General features: G+C 39.6%; 1 long non-coding RNA gene across 1 annotated transcript in view; it reads right to left on the minus strand.

The window, feature by feature from the left end:
* Nucleotides 1-2926: 2926 nt before the first annotated feature.
* LOC123504099 overlaps nt 2927-12842 on the minus strand; it is a 279550-nt gene continuing 269634 nt past the window's right edge. Inside the window, exon 8 of the long non-coding RNA XR_006674703.1 lies at nt 2927-3004. This is a non-coding gene — a long non-coding RNA (uncharacterized LOC123504099). The remainder of the gene's footprint in view (nt 3005-12842) is intronic.

The following is a 12842-nucleotide window of genomic DNA, read 5'->3' on the forward strand; positions in this document are numbered from 1 at the left end:
TCAGTGCAGGGCCCCTTACTGCTCCTCCTCCTCCTCCTCCTCTTTCTCTGCTGCTGCTGCTGCTGCTGCTGCTGCTCAGAGCTCGCCCCACATAACGCTCAGTGCAAGGGCACATCCCGGATGGGTCTAAGTGCTATGGAGTTACGAAATATATTATGCTATTAGACACCCCCAACAACCGCTCCCTCTACACACACACACACACACACACACACACACACACACACACACACATTGTCTTTCCCTGTGTGTGTGTGTGTGTGTGTGTGTGTGTGTGTGTGTGTGTGTGTGTGTGTGTGTGTGTGTGTGTGTGTGGCTCTTTTTTTTCAAGCACTCAAGGAAGTAATCGCTTGTTTCCCACCATTGTACTTCAGTAAGAGGTCCGTCATTGATGCATCCTCACTCGAACAACACTCAAATCTTACAAGATGCTCACTCAAAATCCTAAGCTATAACGCAGTAACAATAAATACCAGAAAACTTGTTTGCCTATAATGAACGAATCTTCTAAAGTATATAAACATGGATGATTAATTTCCGCACATCTTCAAGAACGGAAGAAAACATCTTTCTCTGTTAGTGGCGACATCCGAGGTTGCTAAGGCAACGCCAAGCCATGCGAAGCTATCTATGATCTCGGTTCTCCCTGCACGAATGAGCAGTTTGTAAAGATGAAACACAAGATAACGGAATGCTTGTTGTCGTAATATAAGACACCTGAAATTGCAGAAGACAACTTTCTTGTGTAGAGACCGGAGAGATATCAACATTACACACATTTCCATAATAAAGAGTCAAGGTCACAAGCAAGGAAGTCGCTGTTATGCATTGCCAAGATTTGATATTCGGTTCAGGAGGTACGAAAGTGCTCGGTACCTTGCCCATAACTAATAAGGACGTGTGGGTACACATAGTACGGTGTCTACCCACGTGGTACTTTTAGTGACTTAACCGTCATATGGTAAGAAATAAAGATAAACAAGGTTAACCAACAAAACTGAAAGAGATAATGGAATAAATTATGTAAGTTTAGCAGAGACCCAATAACTAGAATCCATTTAAGAATGACTATTTTGATTTGATTTATTTATATATATACATATATATATATATATATATATATATATATATATATATATATATATATATATATATATATATATATATATATATATATATATATACAATTATAGTCAGTGGAGTCTGAAAAACCTTGATTGTATCAGTGGCTTGAGAGTACAAAGGACACTGGTTGGTCATATGAAATGTTTCTCACCGCCTCACTTCTCAGATCCCGTGGCTTCCATGCCAACTATCAAACAATTCGATCCTATAAGAGCTGATGTGCATGATGAAGTAAAGACCTGAGATGAGAATTCATCACCTCATCGAAGTATGGAACAATTCCTCATAGTTTACTGACTAACTTACGGTATTATTTTACTGCTTCACCAATCCTAATATGCTTTTTCTTCAACTTACCATACGAAAGAGCTTCTCATTCTGAGTAATTTGAACGTCATTTATACCCTCCACAAATCATTGAGGCTGAGTGTAAAACAGTAAATATTTTACACAACTTTGTACAACACATATATGCCAGATTCAGATTTCTCTATTGGTATTACCAAAAAATAGATATCGATATAACAATTACTTCAAACCAATACTAGCTATGTCCGCTTACCTTCACTAACATGCTTTTAGACAGAATAGTGACTTTATACAAATATATTCATTATATAATAATTACAGTCTGATGACACGAGCTGACCATGACCAGCCTTGTGTTTATCTAGATTCATCATCTAGACTCTAGAGTATAGGTAGATGAACGTCCTGCTGCTGCTGCTGCTGCTGTCTTGTCATGTACACAAAGGCATCCAATAAAATACAGTATGAATCAAAACCTCATCAACTGTCGATTTCCTAACATAAAACTGAGCATAACATGCTTTTGCAGTTTCACTAGTCATGAACAAAATCAGGAACAGAGGGGAGCCCTGCACAGTATACTGTTAATGCCTCGATTGTTGCTGCATTTCTGGCAATCTCTTTTCCCTCTGCAGACAGAGATGTGATGGAATAGATCCCTCTTCCAATCAGGGTGAATAGCATTGTATCGGGGCGGGAGAGCGACCCTACCAACAAGGCTTCACCACCAGCTTTCAACAACTTTCCGAACATATTCCAGACACTACTCCATTCGCTTTACGCTTGTGCCTGAGACTGCCAGAGTTTTGTAGCAGGGTAAGGGTAACAAGGTACCAGAATAAATTTCAATGATAAAAGTGTTCCTCTGGTGAGAATGGTCAACGTAAACATGTATTTGCTGAATGTCTTTTGTTGATTATTGGTCTCTTCTCTGGAGTCACTGCATACCAGTACCTGATAACACACTGCATACTTACTTTCACTAGTAAAACACCAACGACAAGATTAATAAAAACTTTTCATCCATTCGAAACCTTTTCTTGTGATAACCAATTAACATCCTGTCTCACAACTTTGCAAGGTTTCAGATGTAAGCTTCACATTGATGAAACTTGACTGTATCTCATTTTCATCTGTAATAATATACATGATGAGATGGTATAATCAAGTACGAGATAACAATCGCCACTAGAATGCAGAATTGATCATTTAGTATCTTGTCCTCCTTACGCATCGCTTTCGTCTGACCTGACCGCTAAAAATAAATATCTTGGGCTGAGAAAATCATACCACATTGACAGTCCAGGATACAACAGGTCCTCTCTTCGTTATACTGCCAAGTGTGTGTGTGTGTGTGTGTGTGTGTGTGTGTGTGTGTGTGTGTGTGTGTGTGTGTGTGTGTGTGTGTGTGTGTGTGTGTGTGTGTGTGTGTGTGTGTGTGTGTGTTCAATTTACGTAAACCTTTAAATATATGACCTTTAAATCTCTCACCTGAAAAAGCAGTGGAGTATAGACTTGGCACCGCAGGCTCATCAGTGCTTCGTGTATTGCTTCCTTGAACACGTCCACACTGAAAAAAAAGAACAAATAAACTGGAATCCAACATCTTTCTTTTATGTAAGAGAGGAAAGCTGGCCACGGACAACATAAAACGTAAAAAAAAAGCCCACTTAGTTGCCACTCAAAAAAACAAAATAATAATAATAAGGGCAAAAAATCGAGAGACGCAACACATTATGAATTCAGACCGTTCTTCTACTTTCGACCACTAACTTGTAGCATAGTGTCTAACATAAACACAATGCCAAGACTATCAACCAGCAGACATGAACTTCCAGGCCACTTGGTGAGAGCAGATTTGAAATTCCATACCTGAAAATTCTCCGCCTCCACCGCTTCCCTCTCTCTCTCTCTCTCTCTCTGAAATATTAACACCAGAACAACGATTATATACTAAGAACTCTACACTTTCCTTCACAGTTAGGAGGGCCTGTATACCCCCGTCACGGTGTTCTCTTGGCGTAAAAGATTAAAGTTAATTAAAGCAATCTCAGTTCATAGGGGCGAAGAAAAGGGTAAGAACAGAGAAGAGATTAATTAAGGGATTTAAGTAAACACTGCATCACAACCCGCAAAAACTGATCCTTCTTTAATAGCTGATGCAGGAGGCGAGTTTATGCCGCCCATTCAGGGAAACTTGTTGCCGAGATAAGGATGAAGCAAACTATGAACACTAATAATTTTTCAATACTTTTCACCAATAATGTAATAGCATTAAAAAAAAAAAGACTGAGAGGGTTTGTCGAAGGAGGAGGAGGAGGAGGAGGAGGAGGAGGAGGAGGAGGAGGAGGAGGAGGAGGAAAACGATGACAAGGTGAATACAGTAGAGGTTAGAAATAGAAAACTGAACAGGAGTTTATCATATGACATAACATCAACACCGATCTATCAAAGGGGATGGAAGGATATTGGTTCTCAAACAGAGTGTTACAGTATGTGAAGATTAGAACAGAGTTAATTATCACTCTCAAGAAACGTTTAGATAAGAGATATACATTCAAGGACAGAGATGATACAGAGTAACTTTCAGAGCTAACTTCCACTGTCATGTGTTTCCATTCAGCTGTAATTCTTCTCATCGTAAAAATCTGGCAGCTCACAAATCATCAACAATTTAGATCATTCAAAAGATGATAAAAACGAAACGGTAGAATTTGGAGGAAACATGCAAATTTGAAAAAAGTTGAGGGTAAAAACGAAACATAAAGGAAATTAATGTGTTTTAACTATTAACCATAACTTTACTTGTGAATGAACACTCAATACAAAAAACAGCAGCTTGCAGATTTATTGGCTTCTTCATTCTTCCATTATAACTTCATGCTTTTAACTCGCTCGGTCTGGAGACAAGACGGGACACTGACGAAGCAGATTAGCATTAAACTCATTAAAGAAGAAAATTACTGAGAGATATTCTTGTGGGGCAGAAAGATAAACAAAGATTTAAAATGGTGATGCGTTCACTTTGTAATGGCTGTCATCTCTTTCGCGCACACACACACACACACACACACACACACACAAGAGCCCTCGAGGGGATAGGTGGGTGAGAGCGTTCTTCTGAAAATCACGCAGGATTAATTTCACAACTTATAATTAAACTCCAATAACGTCCCCCTTTAATCCCTTTCCAGGTTGCGAAGGTAAAAGGATATATACACACAGATGAGTAAGTAGGTAGATAGATAGATAGATAGATAGATAGATAGATAGATAGATAGATAGGTAGATAGATAGATATATAGTTAAGCAGAGAGGGAGATAAATAAGATGAAAATAAATAGACAAATGAATAAACAGACAGATCGATATGAAAAGAAAGAAAAAAAGAAGAAAAAAGAAAATAGCTAGCCAACTAGATAGATAGATAGATAGATAGATAGATAGATAGATAGATAGATAGATAGATAGATAGATATAGACAGATACACCCATACATACACAGACATACACACTGTTTTTTTTTTCTGAATACTGAAGGCTATGTACATTTTCAAGCGTTTCAGTATTTTACCTCTAATTCTTTCAGCAGGTTTTAGTGGAAGTCATTGTTGCTTTCCGGAACACTCATGATTTTAATGATTGACAGTTTAACAAGGATTCTGCCACACACCTAACGAGAAATAAAAAAAAAAGAGAAAGGAAATAACTCGACCTCATTATTTCTGTGACCTTTTAAAATCGAATGATAAGACAAAACGTTAGGATAAGTATACGAAATACCACAAAAAAGTTAGCGAATTTAGCGTCTGACAGGGATACATTCTTTACACAAACAGGTATCCATACATCGCCTGCCCAGTAACCACATGGGTCCTGTCCTTACATTTCCTGGGCGTAAATATGCCACCAGCAGAATGTTACCGCAGGGACGACCACAATACAAGAAAAGAAACCCAGAAAACCTCGTATTACACAAATCGGGAATCGCGTTGGACGAGAAGGACAAGGCAGTGGAAAAAAAAAACGATGACAGTAGTGGTGGAGAGAAGAACAGCTAGGAGAAAGCGGAGGACAATGATCGGATATGGAAGAGAGAGAGAGAGGGAAAATAACATTATAACTTGATACGACCTGAAGGCGGGTATGAGAAGAAGAGAGACGGGAGCGACTAATACTTTGCGTCTGGGTCTTTTGCTGGCGGGTGAGTGGTGAGCCTCGTCAGTATACACGTGGCGAGCGGTGGCCGGCCTCCCTTTGTGATTCGAAAACTTACTGTCACGACATAAGCGGATTTATGTCTTATTCATCCTCCCTGTGTTGGTTTCATGTGATACTGTGCATTGATCGAGAGGAGACAGAGAGAAAGAGAAAGGGAGGGAGAGGGGAAAGTGGGGTGGGATGGGTGGAGGGAGAGTGGTGCTGCAGACAGGGAAGAGGGACAAGATTGAAAAGGGAGGGAAATATAGATAGGGTGAGAGTATAGGAGGGTAGAAAGGAGGGTGATTCGAATGGGGTGGCTTACTCCTGATGACGACAGCAATGAGTCACCTGTTTGGAGAGAGAGAGAGAGAGAGAGAGAGAGAGAGAGAGAGAGAGAGAGAGAGAGAGAGAGAGAGAGAGAGAGAGAGAGAGAGAGAGAGAGAGAGAGAGAGAGAGAGAGAGAGTATTACAAATTATCTCCTTTCTTCACCAAATGTCACCCACCCTCACTGTCATGAACACAGGTAATTACCTAAATGTTACCTGCAGACACCACCGGCAATGCCCTTCGACTGATCCCTTACACGCGAGAAACAAATGCATAAGTGATAAGATGAGCAAGTGTGCGGAAACGATCGCCATAAAATGTATCGAAACAAGACAGATTACTTTTCTAGGTCACACAAGCGTTATTAGATTGGTCGTTGGGGAATTGTTCAGGAAGGGGATGTATAAAATAGGCAAGCGGAATTTAAAGAAAGTGACGCAGTTTGTAAAAGATAACAATTATTTCTCCCAATGCCTATGAATGTACGTATATCTAAATAACTTTACACTGCTTTACTGAACAAATAACTACAGCCACTTAAAAGGCTTGAATTACACGAGCACTAATTTCAATGCTAACCTTCGAAACAATATTCTATACTTTTTTTATTTCTATTTTTGTCATTTATACTATGTGGGCTTTTCACAGGAATTTATGGTACCTCCTATCTGAAAGCCCACCCGCTAGGAAACCTTTGCCCCGAGTGAGGAAGCCCAACCTACACTCGGACCCCGGACAGGATTTAAACCTTCATACCTTCAAATTATAAAACTCCCTGTGTTCTTTATTTCCTCCTAGTCATGACTGTAACTCTTTCAGAACCTTCGAGGAAATTTTTAAAATCTTTTTATTTGCCTTAAACCTTCTTAATGAAAAAAAAAGCTTGACGATAAATCATATAAGTAAAAAAGGTAAACATAATTACTAACTCATCCACTGTGACATATACCAGTTTGCAACACTATAGATGGTGCATACAATCTTTTCGAGCACGTGTAAGAAATATATTAAAAAAAAAAAAAACAGGTAAACAGGCAGTATCAGAGGCAGTGTAATGTTCAGAGATAGTTGTAAAAAAAACAATGAATGCTTTAGAATAGTTAATAATCAAATAATAACTTGTCAGATATCACTAAAAGAGTTAAGCCAGTGATTGTAGCCCAAAACAAACCAAATATTTAGACAGTATCATTCTCAGAGATGAATGTAAAAAATAATTAATGTTTCATAGTGGTTTACGATTAACCGTTTGAATACTGGGACACATTTTTGCGTTGAGACTTCTTTTAGATATATTAGGATGGCTCTATGGAGGTCAGAAGATTAATGGCCACAGTCTTCACTATTTCAATCCCCACATAAGTTCCTAAAGCTTTATCAAATTACCAAATAGTAAGCAAAATGAATATGGAAACGCGTCATGGTGCTGAAGGGGGTTAAGGGAACATGTCAAATAGCAGTGAAGGAGTTAAACAGATGAATATCATATAAGGCCTTCCCTATCAAGAACAACAATAACAAAGTGGCACGCGTCATTAGTGAAGTCTTAAATCTCGATGCATCACCACACATGACTTGAATTTCGGCAGCGCAAGGCGAGGTTACTCTGGCTTCTCCATCATACTGCATTATGTGCCTCTCGCCTGCATTGGGATGTGCTTAGCCTTCCTCACTCGACCGTTCGTGCTTGTGTTGTTGAGTTGGGTCAGATGGGTTACATTAATGGCACTTTTTGAGGGTTCCACTTGACTTGGTTAATTGCTCTCTACCCTTGTTATCTGGTATGCTTTTCTTTTATTATTAGCTACTCCAAGATATTTCCTCTTGCTCAACAGCTAACTCTAAGTACTATATTATCTATAAATTGATGATTCTTTTCTTTTCTTTTTTATTTTTTTGTAAATGCTTGTAGGGATTTCATTATTTTTTTTGTGCTGCGATTTGTTGCACGCCAAGGCGAGAAATAATCCACGTATGTTAGTGTAAGACAAATTAGTTATTTTTCTTACATGTTCTTTTCTTTTTCTCTTCTTTTTTTCTTATTATTCCTCTTCCTCATCCTCTTTGCTCTTGTTCTTCTTCCGCCTTTTCTTCCTAACTCTTTTCCTTCCTCCTCCTCATCATCATCACCATTAACTCTCTCCCACGACCACGCTGTACAAGACTTCCGATATACTTTCATCCTATACCGTCCATGTAAGTAACGCAAGAGTTGACCAGTACTTTTCATTCTTTCATAGACTTCAGTACTCAACCCTGCAGCTTTTCTGTTTCCCCTCACCCACTTTCCCTGGATCATATTCTTATAAGCACTTCCGAAAAACTAATTAAAGTGATAAGCGATTATAAGAGTGTTTTTGTATCTATAGTGACAAATTACCAAGATTTCTACATAATTAGCAGCAGAAACACTCTTGAGAACCAGCTTAACCATCTCTGTAGCTTTTGGAAATAGTCGTGGAGAGAGTGGCTACAGATCGTTTCAGAATAAGGCACACTGTACTGTCCCCCCACTGATGACTTACAATGGGGAATGAGGCATAGCAGGATTCATGGGCAGGTGGGACACGCAAGTTTTGTTTGGCCTGAATCAATAATGAGCCAAACACAACCTTCGAATCCCAGCCGGCTGTAAGTACATGATTTCCTGTAACTCAATCTTCTGTACTTGTTCCTTTGGTTGGTTCATGATTTGTGACTATTTCTCTCTCTCTGTCTCTCTCTCGTTACTGTCTTCTTTGTGCTCCTCTATTGTAGTTTGCCTATCTATTCTATTCATACTTTTTATGCTGCCTGACCTTGCTCTTGTATGTTTATTGTCTTTCTTTTCATATACAATAATACATGTGGTTTTTGGTCCCTGCTTTTTTTTTTTTTTTCGATCTATTCGCGTCGTGTATTTTTTCGTCTGGCTTTCTCTAGTCTTGTGTATCTATTGTCTACCTGTTTATCAGTATTTATATTCTTTTTTTTATATATTTCATTGTCTATTTGCTTCTCGTCTTTTTTTATGCGTCTCTTTAGTCTTGTTTATCTATTGTCTACTTATTTGTCTGTCAGTGTCTATATCGTCATTCACTTAAGCACACTACAATAATATGACTACTGAAAATGCAAGTTCCTTTATCCCTTCAGTACTGGGACACATTTTTACCATGAGTTTTGGGTGTGATTTGACTGTTTTATTCACATTAGGTAGAGTCTATGGAGGTGAAAAGATTAATGGCCAGTCTTCACTATTTCAATCCTCCCACATAAGTTTCTGAAGCTGTATAAAATCGCTGAATAGCAGTGAATGAATGTGGATATGTGTCGTGGTACTGAAGGGTTAATTAATACACGAGTTTAGTATATATTGGTTTCACAGGATGATGTTTGTTCTCTTTTATCTGTCGGAAAAAAGACGCCACTTTGGTAAATCCTCAGTTTCTTCTTCTTCCCTCTTTCTTCTTTCCTCGCTTCCTTCCTCTTATCTCCTTCCTCCCTCCAGTTTTCTGTCTTGTGTTATTTACTCATCCCATCCTATACACTATAATTATCACGAATACTTTCTTCTTCGCCCCTCCTCTCTCTCTCTCTCTCTCTCTCTCTCTCTCTCTTTCCTTACCTCCCCACCTCAATTTTCCCCCTCAATGTACACACTCACTCCTTACTTCCACTTTCCATTCCCTCTCTCCTTCCCTCATTTCCTTCCTTCCTTCATCCTCCTCCTCCTCCTCCTCCTCCTCCTCCTCCTGTGTTTTCTCCTACTGCTTTCGCATTCCCTTCCTTCCCTCCTCTATTTCCTTCCCCTGCTCTGTCCTTCACCGATACTCTCTCCCTCTCATTAATGCATTCCCTCTCCCTTACCTCTTCCTCTTGCCTTCCTTATATTCTTGTTTCTCTTTCCCGAGCCTATGCATTCACAAACATTTTTTTATTCTTTAATTTTCTTTCACTGTAGTTTTAGTTTTTTTTTCCTTTATGCCTTCTACTCTATTCTTACTCTCTTTCTCTCACTACATTCGTAAAATCTGCCATCCTTGCACTCTGTTTCCTTTCTTATCCTTCTTTAACCTTCCCCCCATCCCTCTTTATATCCCCATGGCTGCACTCACTCCCCACACACGGCTGGACGCTACTATGAATATGGAGATGAGCTCAACGCACCAACTCAGCTGACGGAACAAAATGAGACCTTGGCTGACAGTTGCGACGACACACGAAGGGATAAAGTTACTCAAATGGAGACACGTGCTGAGGTGGCTTAGGTGGCCAGCAGCTGCGCCTACATAGGGATGGGGAGCAGGAATGGGAATACAAAGGAACACAAAGGAAAGAAGAGACCACAACAACCTTACTGGAGCTAACGAGGCTGTCTGTGTGTCTTTAATGGCATGATTACCGATTCTATGAGTAAGTGGTCAAGGACGGTAAAGGTCAGCATGGAGGAACTGTAGGAGAAGGAGGTAGAGGAGGAGGAAGTGATGGTAAATGGGATATACTACAGGAAAAGACGAAAAAATAAAAAGATTAGGTGGTCAACATTAAGAAGTATGAGGTTGATAAAAATTAATATGAAAATTGCGTAAAGGGATGAAGCAGAAGCAGAAGCAGAAGCAGAAGCAATAGCAGTAGTAGTAGTAGTAATAATAGCAAGAAAAGGAGGAGAAGGAGGAACTACACAACACGGAAATGTAAAAAAAAAAAAAAAAAAACAGAAGTGAGCACATTAAGAAGGATGATGATGAGGAGGAAAAAATTAGTGAGTACTGCGCATCAGGAAGAAAAGGGAGCAGGTGTGAGGAGGGACAGGAAAGAGAGGGGTAGATTATGGGAGGGGAAAGAAAGTAAGGGATTAATTCATTGAGCTCTTGCGTGAGAGATAGCAGGAGGAAGAGGGGAAGGGAGGGAGAGACGGAGGGAGGGAAGAGAGGCAGAGAAAGTTGAAAGGATAGTAAGAGAGAGAGAGAGAGAGAGAGAGAGAGAGAGAGAGAGAGAGAGAGAGAGAGAGAGAGAGAGAGAGAGAGAGAGAGAGAGAGAGAGAGAGAGAGAGAGAGAGAAAGAAGGAACTGAAGCGAAAGAAGGAGAGAAAGAAAACGAGGAGGGGAGAAAGAGATGAATGTAGAGAGAAATATGAATGAAAAAAAAAAGAAAAAAACGGACATAAAACATAAAAATGAGAGAGAAAATGGATGGGAGGATAAAGTGAAGGAAAGAGGAGGGAAAGAAGAGAGAAAAAGAAAAGATAAGGTGAAATAAGACAAGATGATGGAAGTTAGAGAAAGAAACGGAAAATGAAGAAATAAAGGAATGATGGAAAATAAATGGTAATGGAAGGGGAAAGGAAGAAAATGTAAGGAAAATTAAAGAAAGGGAAGAAAAGAAGACAATAAAAAAGGGAATGGAAGGATAGGATGAAGAGAAAAGAAAGCAGAATTTGAAGAGAAGGAAAAAAAAGGAAGATAAAAAGACAGAAAGGAAGAAGGGAAGTGAAGTAAAGGAAAACAGAGATGGAGAAGAGAAAGTAAATGAGAGAAAGGAAGAGAAAAACACGGAAAAGAAAAAGGGAATACAAGAAAAGAAAGGAAAACAAAGGAAAACAATGGAAAGGAAAAAGAAAAATGAAGAAGAGAGAAGAGCGTAAAGAAGAGAAAGTAGAAAAGAGAAAAGAATGGACAGGCAACGAAAAAGACGAAAAAGAAAAAGGAATACAAGAAAGGAAAGAAAAACAAAGGAAAACAGTGGAAAGAAAAAAAGAAAAACGAAGAAGAGAGAAGAGCGTAAGGAAGAGAAAGTAGAGAAGAGAAGGCAATGGAGAGGCAACATCATACATTCCAGGTATATTTTCTACCTGTACTTCCGCCTCACCTTTGCCCTACTTTCATCAGATGGCAGGACAGTCTACACCCTCTCCCTGTCTCTCTCCCTCACCTTAACTATTCCTCCATTCCTTGAGCGGTGGCGAAAAATGAAAGGCTGTCCCCGACCGGTCGCGGCCTCTTTCACATTAACAACCTTTTTTTCTATCGTGTCCCAAAATTAACCAAGATGGATGCAGGCGGCACGCGTAAATCACCTGGTGGGGAGACACGACGACACAGGTGCATGAATGATGGAGCTGAGGAAGGGAAGGGAAGGGGGTTCGTGGGGAGGGAAGGACGGAGAGGAGAGAGGAAGGGAATGAGAAAAGTATGGAAGGGAAGAGAGAAGAAAGCGAGAAGGGAGTAATGTGTTGTAGGAAATGAGGGAGAAACGATGAAGGAAGGAAATGAATGAAGAAGAGGAATGGATAGAGGGAGGAAGGAGTGATAGGGATTGGGAAAGAAAAAGAATAGATGGACGTATGAAGAACAAGGAAGAAAGGAAGGAAGGAAAAAAGGGAATGAGAAAAGGAAGGAAGGAAACAAAGAGAGAGAAGTAATGCAAGTAAGAAAGGAGAGAAATAAGAAAGGAAGGAGGAGAAGAAGACTGTTAGGATAGAGAGAGAGACAGAAAGATATAAAAGAAAGGAGAATGAATAGGATGAGGGAAGGTGAAAGAGAAGAAAAGAGAGAAATCAAAGGGAAAAGAGGGAAGAGGGATAAGAGAGTGAGACTTAAGGGAGTTATGGAGGAGGTAAAAACAAAAATGAACGAAAGAATGTGAAAGAAAAAGAGAGAGGAAGGGAAATCAGAAAATGGAAGGAGCGAGAGCGAGAGCGAGAGAGAGAGAGAGAGAGAGAGAGAGAGAGAGAGAGAGAGAGAGAGAGAGAGAGAGAGAAAGGCCAAGGAAGAAATAACGGAAAAAATAACTGGAATGAGGAAGGGAGGAGAGTGAACAGAGAAGCAGGATAGAAAAAAAATCAATAAAAGAAGGGAGAAGAAACAAAATGAAGGAAAGGAGGAATGGATGTCTT

The sequence above is a fragment of the Portunus trituberculatus genome, chromosome 15 (genome assembly GCF_017591435.1).
Source record: "Portunus trituberculatus isolate SZX2019 chromosome 15, ASM1759143v1, whole genome shotgun sequence".
In the NCBI taxonomy this organism is placed as follows: Eukaryota; Metazoa; Arthropoda; class Malacostraca; order Decapoda; family Portunidae; genus Portunus; species Portunus trituberculatus.